This window comes from Dermacentor variabilis, chromosome 11 (genome assembly GCF_050947875.1).
Source record: "Dermacentor variabilis isolate Ectoservices chromosome 11, ASM5094787v1, whole genome shotgun sequence".
NCBI lineage: Eukaryota > Metazoa > Arthropoda > Arachnida > Ixodida > Ixodidae > Dermacentor > Dermacentor variabilis.
This window is the reverse complement of record NC_134578.1, coordinates 90,616,133-90,626,752: the sequence shown is the minus strand read 5'-3', so window position 1 is coordinate 90,626,752 and position 10,620 is coordinate 90,616,133. Positions and strand designations below refer to the sequence as shown.

At 42.4% G+C, this 10,620-nt stretch overlaps 1 long non-coding RNA gene across 1 annotated transcript; it reads left to right on the top strand.

Annotated features, from left to right (window-relative positions):
• The first annotated feature begins 3,675 nt into the window (after nucleotides 1–3,675).
• On the top strand, nucleotides 3,676–9,779 carry LOC142564932 (uncharacterized). The gene is made up of 4 exons (XR_012824715.1): nucleotides 3,676–3,837; nucleotides 4,001–4,161; nucleotides 7,023–7,112; nucleotides 9,656–9,779. It is a non-coding gene; the product is annotated as an uncharacterized LOC142564932 (long non-coding RNA).
• The last annotated feature ends 841 nt before the right edge of the window (nucleotides 9,780–10,620 follow it).

The following is a 10,620-nucleotide window of genomic DNA, read 5'->3' as shown; positions in this document are numbered from 1 at the left end:
ACGCGAAAAACACCATTTAGCCTTCTTCATGGCGGTGAAGTGACGACGATGCTCGATACAATGTTGCCACATGACTACGGTGATACAAACACGGACGCTGAAGCTTTAGCTCAACGTGCCGTAGAAGCGAGACAACTCGCCCGCGTCAGAATCACTCGACAACAGGACTACGACGCTCGACGTTACAATCTACGGCCCCGATATATGACATATCAGCCAGGTGACAAAGTGTGGGTTTCGAGTCCCATCCGTAAACGAGGGCTTTCAGAAAAACTACTCAGGCGGTACTATGGTCCGTACAAGGTTGTACGATGCCTCAGCGTTCTGAACTTTGAAGTTATATCTGACAGTCGTGCTTCTTCCAGGGAGAGGCAGTGTCCACCAGTAACTGTGCGCATTGTGCGCATGAAGCCGTGTTCTTCGGTTTGAAGTGCTCACACCTCGTCTGACACATCTTCCTGCCTCTAGCTGAGCATCAGGACAATGCTCTCTGGAGGGAGGCAAATGCCACATCCAATATCCGGAATGTAGAGAAATACGAAGATCTCGGGCATTGGAGAAGAGTAGACAAAGTCCCTGCCTAATTGTTTTCAGTTTGCCTATGAGTAAAGTGCCCTGCCCTGTTTTATCTGTTCCTGCTGCTTGTGAGTCGCGACAATATGAAGACGACTCCATGACGACGATGGCGTGGCGAGGACTACATGACAAGTGTCGGACGATGAATCTAGAACTACAATGACATGAGGTACACAAGCACATACCTGCTAGTCCAAGTTGGTAGATAACTTTGTTCATTGGGCAGAAAAACGGTTTTAGATAAGCACGGACGTTGATTAGATAGATAGATAGATAGATAGATAGATAGATAGATAGATAGATAGATAGATAGATAGATAGATAGATAGATAGATAGATAGATAGATAGATAGATAGATAGATAGATAGATAGATAGATAGATAGATAGATAGATAGATAGATAGATAGATAGATTAAGAATTGAAGCCGATGGAATAACAGGTCCAGCGTTAATCCATTTGAGAATCTACTTGAGTAACAGGAGACTAACAGTTTATTTAAAACAACTAATCAGCGGTTCCTACAGGGCTCCCTTTTGGGACCTTTATTAGTCATTCTCTACACAAATGACCCTCCCCAACACGCTTCACCTTCACAGTGCATGTTATATGCTGATGACCCAACTATCTCAAACTTAGATATATCTTTAACTTTGTTAACTCATGAACTAAAGAGTGCGTTAGCTAAAATTGTTTCTTGGTGTCTCAGCAATCCCTTGATTTTAAATTCGAACAAAACTAAATGTAGGGTGTGTCGCTCCCCTCAAAGAAGACTATCATTTTCACCTCAGGTTCCCATTGACTCGCATTTTATTTCTACTAGCGACTGTGCATCATGTCTTCGTATCTACCTCAATCAACAGCTAAAATTTCACAAACATATCGCAGAAGTTAATCAAATAACTTCTTTCGTATACGAGCCCTCATAAAAGCGACATCCCGGATGTCTGCTCCTTCTCTCCTTTCAATTTATTGCGCATTCATTTATAGTCATATTAATTACGGGATTGCTGCTCATGGCAACACGTATCAGTGCCACTGAACATCTGTTTAGCACATACAAAAGCGAGCCCCTAACTTTAGTCGAGATAATAATTATATCATAAGCATGGAGAATAAATTGCTGACTGCTGATTTATTCGCACTGAACTTTATTACTATGCTTTTCAGATTGATTAATAAATATCTCGCACACAATTTTATTTCCTTGGATACATTGAAGAATATTAACCCTACTCGTTTTGCTCAGAAATATAATTTGTTGTTGCCTAAAGCTCTTACTAATTACGGCAAAATGACAGCATCATTCTACGCTAATAAAATATGGAATTTACTTCCCTACACCATCAAAACATCATCTCTTGCTGTATTAAACACACTTAAAACCCATCGTTCAAATAAATAATTATGTTGTTATTTAGTTACTATATTCTGTTCTCTTGTTTCTTTGTTTCTTTCCTTTCTTCTTTCTAAATTATCTTTGTAATAATTTTACGGGATAACAATGCACTGTTCATGCTAACTTTGCATGCATATTTTCAGTGTTAGTATGAATTTGTATTTGTCGCCAAATATTGATGCCATCACAGCACAGATTTATGTATATGTAAACCTTGTATTTTTTTACCAGTCTTTTCTGTTAACCTGGTTAATGCGATATATTTTAGATAATTTCGTAATTTGTATCGAATAACTATGTACACAGGGTGCCGGTACGGTCTTGTGACCTTGGGACCCACTTCTGTATATCCTTCTTTTTGTAATCATGCTTTGAAAAAGTAAATAAATGTTTGAAAATATAGATAGATACCGGAAAGTGCATCAGGTACACTAAGACTACTCCACAATAGAAACGCATCACAAAAGGCAATGACAAAACTAACTTCGTCGCAGAAGATAATTTATATGAACAAGGGCAAAGAAGTCGGCCTTAGCTATCAAGGTCTAGGCGGCTACTCTACTATGAGCCGGGAGACGGGAACGTTAAGGAGTGACTGTTGAGGATAATGAAAAGATGTCTAGAGAATAGGGATGCAGAACTGCAAATGCAACTTATGAATTATGTTTGTTATAAAGTTCAAAAACATCATTCATAAACATCATCCAAGAAACCGCCAATGTCCAGTTCTTGACGGCGTAGTCAAAGAAACGCCCGAAAATGGCGCAAAAAACGTGATAGGTTTGTGGCCTCCTGCGTAAGCGTCATGATGCACGCATGCCAGCAATTTGATCGTAAAATTACACTGCTGCTACCAGCTATCATACTGGAGCAGTAGTAGCGGAGACAGATGCGAATAATGGCTATACCGGGTGTTTAAGCAAACACTAATTTTTTTATTTGTCCATAGAAGACAGCACAATTCTGGTAAATGATATAGTCTACTGGAAGAGGCGGACATTACTTCCGCAAAAACGTCGAAAGGTATAATCGGCTAATGAACAAATAATTCAATAATTGAGTTTTTAACAACACACCTTAAGGGATTTACTGCAATTTACAAATTCTAGCCGGGGAGTCCGCAAGACGGATCCATTTGGAACGAATTCTCAGGATGACACCAGTTGCCAGACATTTATTCGCGAATTTGGCCGAGCAATGCATTGGCGTTGAAGTTACTCTTGTGCTTCAATGCATACAACGACGTTTAGTTAAGAACATAATTGGAACGACAGTGCGGCTTTGCCGCAACTTTGAGGGCGCACATCTCGTAAATGGTTTCACCTACACAATACTATTCAATTGTATATGCGTTGCAGTCTTACCCTCTAAATAACATAAGGTCCTTAGCTACAAACTTCATTAGTGAATTTTTGTTAATTAGTCTATTATGGACTTCAATTTTTTGTTATGTCTGTCAGTTCGCGTGAACCAGCCCATGGAACAGAATTGTGCCATCGGCCACAGGCATTTGTTAAACATTTTTGAAAGTGTTCGCCGAAACACCCTCTATACAGGCTGTGACGTCGAGTCAAATATTATCTGCTTCCGTTCCCATAAATTATCCAATGCCGAATGCGTCATACGGGAAAATGTCAGCTCTTGATGAAGAGCAACAGATCTACGTGAGCGCACAATGCCGTCGTCTGCAATACATTCCCCTACAGCTTTAGCGTAGTATGTATAGGATGATGCTTGTGTGTTTCGACGCCTCTGGGAAGCACTGACTTCCTTCAAATAGCCGAAAGCGATGTTTCCTTGTTACTTCAATCGTTTCTTGCTCATCGCTGCAATATGTAATGGCGTTATTATGTCCGAAACAAGTGAGTATTTTTTATAATTCCAACATCTTCTTTATCAATACCATTAGGTTCCCTACCGCTTTCAAAGCTTTTACACTGTTCAAGATTTGGCGATAATGTCTGTCGTTTGACTGGCGCCGTGGTCACACACCGTTTTATTTATGAAGCGAAATTTATCACCCAGGTCACTACGTATTTCCAAAGGTGTTAGAAGAAAGAGGGTCTGAAGGGCTTCTGATACTGTGGATCAACGAACGGCTGGTACTAACCATGAGAGAAACGACCTCATTTGCAAACACACTGAGCGTAATTTCCTATAGAGAAAACTTGAGGCATCAAACAAAGGTAATATCGTCATTATTATTCATATTACAAAAAATGTGTGATATTCAGCGATTGCTAGACAAACTTGAAGAAGTTGCAAGTTCACATTTATTTCGCAACTGCTGCATCTTTACTCATGAAGCTTGTCTAGACAATGTAATTGTATTATCGCACATGCCCTTGTTTCATTCAAATGAGCCCTTCTTTTTATCCTAGTGCTGATTTTTCCAGCTATGAGCCGGTCATTTTTACATTAGAGCTTCGGACTGTTCCCGACGATGCGCATTATCTTTGTCAGCTGCACATACCGTCCATAACTTTCAGGTATAGCTCAGTGAAAACATATCTGTTCATATGTGCCGCACCGTACAGACAGCTATATTGAGCAAATACTAATATTTTTGCAGTTTTCTGCGTCTCCACTTTGGCGCTGAATGCGTCTCTGTTTTGTTAGGCAAGTTTATACAAATTTTTTCTGTGTACACTCGTCATCACAGTTCAAAAACGGAGGTTGAAAATGCGTTGTACGTGCAGTAATATTAGAACAATTGGAAGGAAGGCGTTTGTATTTGGTGCGCCGAAGAGAGAACACGTGTGTAAGAAAGTTCGCGTTCTTTTTCATTATACATTTCGTTTTTTTACAGAGCCTTGAAGTTCAATGTTCACGTGGGTTGGAATTCGCACAGGTGGTGAAAAGTAATGAGCGTCACTTAACGAAATGTCAGAAAGTCCATCAAGCAGTCACGTGTCAGAGATTCGATCGCTGCGTGGTAGAAACGGTGAATTCGCATGTAGGGAAGCGACGCCCGGTCATGCAGCCGTCATGTTCATCGCATCCTCGTCACTCCAACTTTTCATCCGACTCTGCTCATGCCGCCGTCGTCATGCCATTGTCTTCATACAGTCATTATGCATTCCTTAATTATACCGTGGTCATGATGCCGTCGTAGACAATCCCTTGTCCTTGCATCAGCTTCGTCATGCGATTATTGTGGTTGTATCGTCATCACAAAGTCGCTGTCATGTAAATTGCTGTCACGCCATTACAGTCATCCTGTTGTCCCCGTACTGTTGCCATGCCATCGTCGTCGTTGCGTCCTGGTGATACACTGGACGTCACGGTTTTTTTGTCGGACTGTTGTGTCATGCCGTCGTGGAGTTCCAGCACCGTCACTCTAACTTCGTCATCCGACAGCGGTCATGCTGCTGTCATCACACCATTGTCCTCCCAGTATCGTCGTCACTATTCTCATCAACATCATCACTTCAGAAAGGTCATCCTATTGTCGTCATAAAATTATGATTTACCCAACTTCGTCGTTTCTTCTACGTTATTAATGCTTCATTTGATTGTGATCATGTTGTCGTCGTTCAATCATGAGTACGCCGCCGTTGTCATGCCATCATCGTGATTGCACCGTCATCATGCATTCTTTGTCATACTGTCAATGTCAAGCCGTCGTGGTCGTTCCGTAATCTTCATTCCAGCTTCGTCATCCGGTTGTCTTCAAACAGTCGTCGTCGCGCCTTAGTCACCATAGAGTCCTTGCCCTGCCTTCAAAGTCATACACTCGTCGTCATCCGATAGCCATCATGCCGTCATCGTAACGCTGTCGCCCTTATGCCATCGTTATCCTTTCAGAATTGTCCTGTCATTGTCGTCATGACGTCAATGACATGCCCCTTCCTCGTTCTGTCGACGTCGTTCTTTTTCTCTTTCTATGATTGTCACTGCGCCATCGTCTTGCAGTAGTCGTCATGCCATTACGCATGCGACCCTGGCAAATGAGCGTCATACCAAAGTGGACCGATGCCAGAGACAGTCTATGTCGCATATAGCCGAAGCTAGGAAGCCTCAGGATGACCGCTCTAGATTGTAAAATAAGCTTGTCCTAAACAATACTGTGTGTCGCTATCTTGCTTGAATGGTAAACCATTGATGTTTGTCGAGAAAAGTGTTATTCAGAAATTTACTCAGAAAGAAAAACCCAGAAATAAAATTACTCGTAAATGTAATGATATACTTCAGAACATATTCAGCAGAACGTTCACCAGCTGCCCTTGTATAATGGTATCAGACCCACCGTGGTTGCTTAGTGTCTATGGTGTTCGGCTGCTAAGCACGAGGTCCCGGGATCGAATCCTGCCCACGGCGGCCGCATTCCGATGGGGACGAAATGCGAAAACACCCGTGTTCTTAAAGATTTAGGTGCACGTTAAAGAACCCCAGCCAATCCAAATTCATCCTAAGTCTCCCACTACGGCATTCTTCATTATCAAATGGTGGTACTGGCACGCGAAATCCCGTAAGCTAATAACTGCTAGGAAAGCGGCAATGCTCACACAAAGGGAAGCAAATAGTAGTTTGAGGGAAACAAGGCGCCTTCGGAACCACTCACTCTACTGCCTTTGTGTTACGATTTATTTGTAAAATATTTATTACAAAGAACAGGAAGGTCACTAAAGGTCAGAAGATGGCATGAAACATGTGAAGAATGCTCTTACCCATACAACTATATGTTCCTACACTGAAAAATTTTGACTTCACTGCATTATTTACGGCTACAGCAATTGTTGCCAATAACTCAGAGTATGTCATGAATGACCGTGCAATGTTTATAACACAGGCAGAAAGCGTTAACCATTTGCTGAAAACTAACTGCAGCGCTTACAAATTCAAATCAGCTCATTTTTCTTGCGGCAGTTTGAGGTATTGCGCCGGTTTGTAGTCACAGCAGCTTCATATTTATTAAAAATGCTGCGAAGTATTTGAAAACTCAGCTGCAACACCGAATATGCGCATTCCGCCATGTTATGCCTGCAGACTGCAGAGCACGCATTTAGTAGTTGTAAGCACTTGTTTATCTTATAACAATTTTCAGCTAAACGTGAGTGACCTTGGTGGGAAAGTGTACACAGATCCAACAATGGCTGCTGTATTGCTGGTTGCTCAAGATAAAGGCGTGCTGGTGGTAAGTGCATTTTTCCCTAAATAACTACTTACCGGGTAAACTACAGTTCAACACCGCGGAACTGCAACAATATTCCGGAGAGCATCACAGTTCGGCTTGCAAACTAATATAAAATTTGGACTTTGCAAGCAGTACATTTTGCAAGCTCAGTGCTAGCCACATTCAAAATGAAGAGTGCTGCCGGACGAGTTGATGAACGACACCAGAGCGGCGTCGTTTGTAAACGCTGAAAGTGCGATGATATGCACTGGAGGCAAATGAAAGGGGTAGACAATGGCTAGTTTTTTTTATCTATATCGTGAGTCTTGGTGTCTGTGATTTGGCGGCATGTCGTAATAGCAGTGGAAGTATACAAGAAAAAAGTTTGCGTAAGAAACCTTTATTTGAAGCAGTGACAAGTCAAATAAAGGTTTTTTTCTCTCTCTCTCTGCGTACACGACAACCAGCGTACAGCTTGGGCACAGTTGCTTCTCTTTAAGCACTTTGTTGGGCATGCTTAGTTTGTTCAAATGTTGTGATGGCTTCTACTCACAACCCACAACAAGCTCCCATACAAATGTCATGTAGTGCTCTGATAAATACGCTTCTTAAATATCAAGTTTCACTAAGCGCTTTTCAACCAATCGACGGAGCAAGGTCAAAAGTACAAAACAATGCACGTTTGCTTCGTATTAACAGGCGGAACTACAATAGTTCCGCTAATGTATTGTCTTTGTTCAAGAGAAAGAGGGAGAGGAAAGAATGCATGGTGGTCAACCAGGTCCACCTGGTTTGGTACCCTACTCAGAGTAAGTGGAAGTGGGAAGAAAAGTAAAGCGGGGAAGGAAATGAAGAATGAGTGATGCGCCCGTACACTGAGGAGAGCGTTCGACGCCCAATCCCAGATGGCGGCAGAGGTCAGTCGTCTTCAACAAGTGGAGCAGCTTTCTTAAGACCCATGTCACAGATGATTGTCGAGGCCTTGGCTTCAGTATTTTTTCTTCTGTGGTGACGTTCTGCTGTTCAGCAGGCTTAAAGTGACAAGTGATGCTTGCTTTTTATTCTAAAAAGAAGGATAGCAGTTTCGGATATGTTCTGTGGTCCCGTCCCAGTCAGAAATGCTATCCGAGCCACTTCCTGTCATCCATGTACAGAAAAATTACATGTTCGTAAAAGCTACGCCCAACAACAAGCGACAGAATAAAGTTCCGTCGCATCTAGATACACCGAATGGTAGTAGAAGGCGTAAAGTGCTTGGAAGTATTGAGTCACCAGCTACTGGCTACAAATTCTTTGAAATGTGTTCCAGAAAATAATGCGTACAGGTTTTTGAGCGATACGAGCACACGAAAAAGCGTGATCACCTATGTATGCATTAGCATATCAAATAGATAAATGACGTTAATCAAATAAGCGGCGTTAGCGTGCTTAACATAGAAAATTTAAAAACGTAGCAGTTTCGTCCTTAAGGTAAAGGGTTAATAGTAATGACTTAAAGTATTAGACATCTACCCGAAGCAAGGTTCCGGGTTATATAGGCCGCATAAATGCCTGCAATCTTTCGCTTACTAATTCAATAACAAGTATTGTGTCAGGCACGGACAGGCTATCGAACAGATCTCACTGGATGACCAGGAGCAAACGCCATCAAAACGCTTGTGTAATGAAGTATGCCGCTTACCGGGAGCAAACGCTTTGTGCCGCCTGCGGCTTGACCGCGTCTCGCAAACTTAAGATTACGTGATCTCGTACACTGGGCGCCCGACAAGACAGGACAACTCGAGTCACCCGCCCATTTCGGGTCGCCCAATACTTACACTCGGTGCGTGAACCACGCACGACCTCAGCCGCCGTACACTCTCGCGCAGCCACGGCCGGACTAAAGGAGCAGATGCGCACTCACCTACCCCCCTCTAGCGCGTGCTTGATTACATTACCGCGCGCTCACCTCCTTCCCCTCTTTCCAGCCGATTGATCACATGACTTCCCACAATAGGTGCGCGTGAAGACGGTGCACATCGCGCTGTCATTCATTACGGCTTACTTTTGCGTGCTTTCCCTCCCACACACAGCATACGGCGTGCGGGTGCGATGGGATCTTATCGGACTGGGACTTAGTGTGGAATATCATGACGACCGTGACTGCGAAAACTCGCCTAGATTGCCCCTGTGATTCATACCTCTATTAAAGTGTCGTCGATACTCCGACGCGAAGAGTTTCGAAAAGGTTACGTGCTTAGCTAGGCGCAGCAGCGCCTCCTGGTTGAGGCTGTCGTTTCTATACAGAAGGTTGCTACCTTGGGCGAGATGGTAGATAGTAGATTATGGAAAAACTAAGCACAGCCCGACAGTCAAGGAGACGAACGAAAAAGTTGCGTGGCGCTAATTCCAACAGGTGCTTATTGATTATTCAGAAAAGACATATTCAGGGTCATGCGCTGAAATAAATAACAATCGAAATATCTTATCGAGTTCAATGTTATGGCAATTTTGAAGGTGCAGAGAAATACCCTACTTCTTTCGTTGGTTCTGAAGAAAAAAATATCGCACTGTGTGACTTGCAGAAAGGATATTTGGGGAATAAAATGCGGATAACGCACTACAATAATGCTACGCCCAACGCAAACGGCTGCATTCCCCATATCTTAACGGAAACAAATGAATCTTCAGCTCCCAGCCCGTACAGAACTCACGGTAAGTAAAATTTGACGGACATTTCTGAGGTGCTTATAAAAGATTGTTTCACACTACATGCGCGCTTATATAGTGCCGCATTTAATATATACCGTGCCACTTCTCGCTCCGATTTTCAGTGACAATTTTTAATTTATGGCTTGGGTAAATTAAGTACAACTGACTGAAAGTGTTGGTTTAGGTTCGAGTTTATTTATTTATTTATTTATTTATTTATTTATTTATTTATTTATACATATACTGCAACCTCAATGAGACTATTGCAGGAGTGGTATGAACAACAAACATACAACATTTATAAACAAGCTTGCGTGAATTGTTTCAGTGGCAGTGAATGGATGTTACCCGGTAATGAATTCCAGCCTTCAATTGTTGATGGGAAAAAACTCTTTTTAAAGAAATAAGTGCGGGCAAAATAGGTTGAGATATTTAGAGCATGGTGACTGCTTGCACATGAAGGTTTGGAAAAATTCAAGCAGTTGTCTAGAGAGGAGAGGCGAGGAGAATCGATTAACATGTGATGGAAATTTAGGCATTCAGCTTTGCGATGAGCTGCAAGAGGAGTGAGACCAAGTTGGGGAAGAGAGTTAGACGGCGAAAATTCCTCGTCATATCTCCTCCGAACAAAACGCACTGCCTTTTTTCCCCACTGATTCTAGTTTTTTGACGTCACAGCGCTTGTATGGGTTCCATACAACGCAGCGATACTCGAGGATGGGGCGAATGAGAGTTTTATATGTAAGAAGTTTAGTTTCTTGAGGATCAAGACGCAGCGTATGATGTAAGTAATCTGGTCTTTTAAAGGCCTTGTTACAGGTGATATCAATGTGTTTCG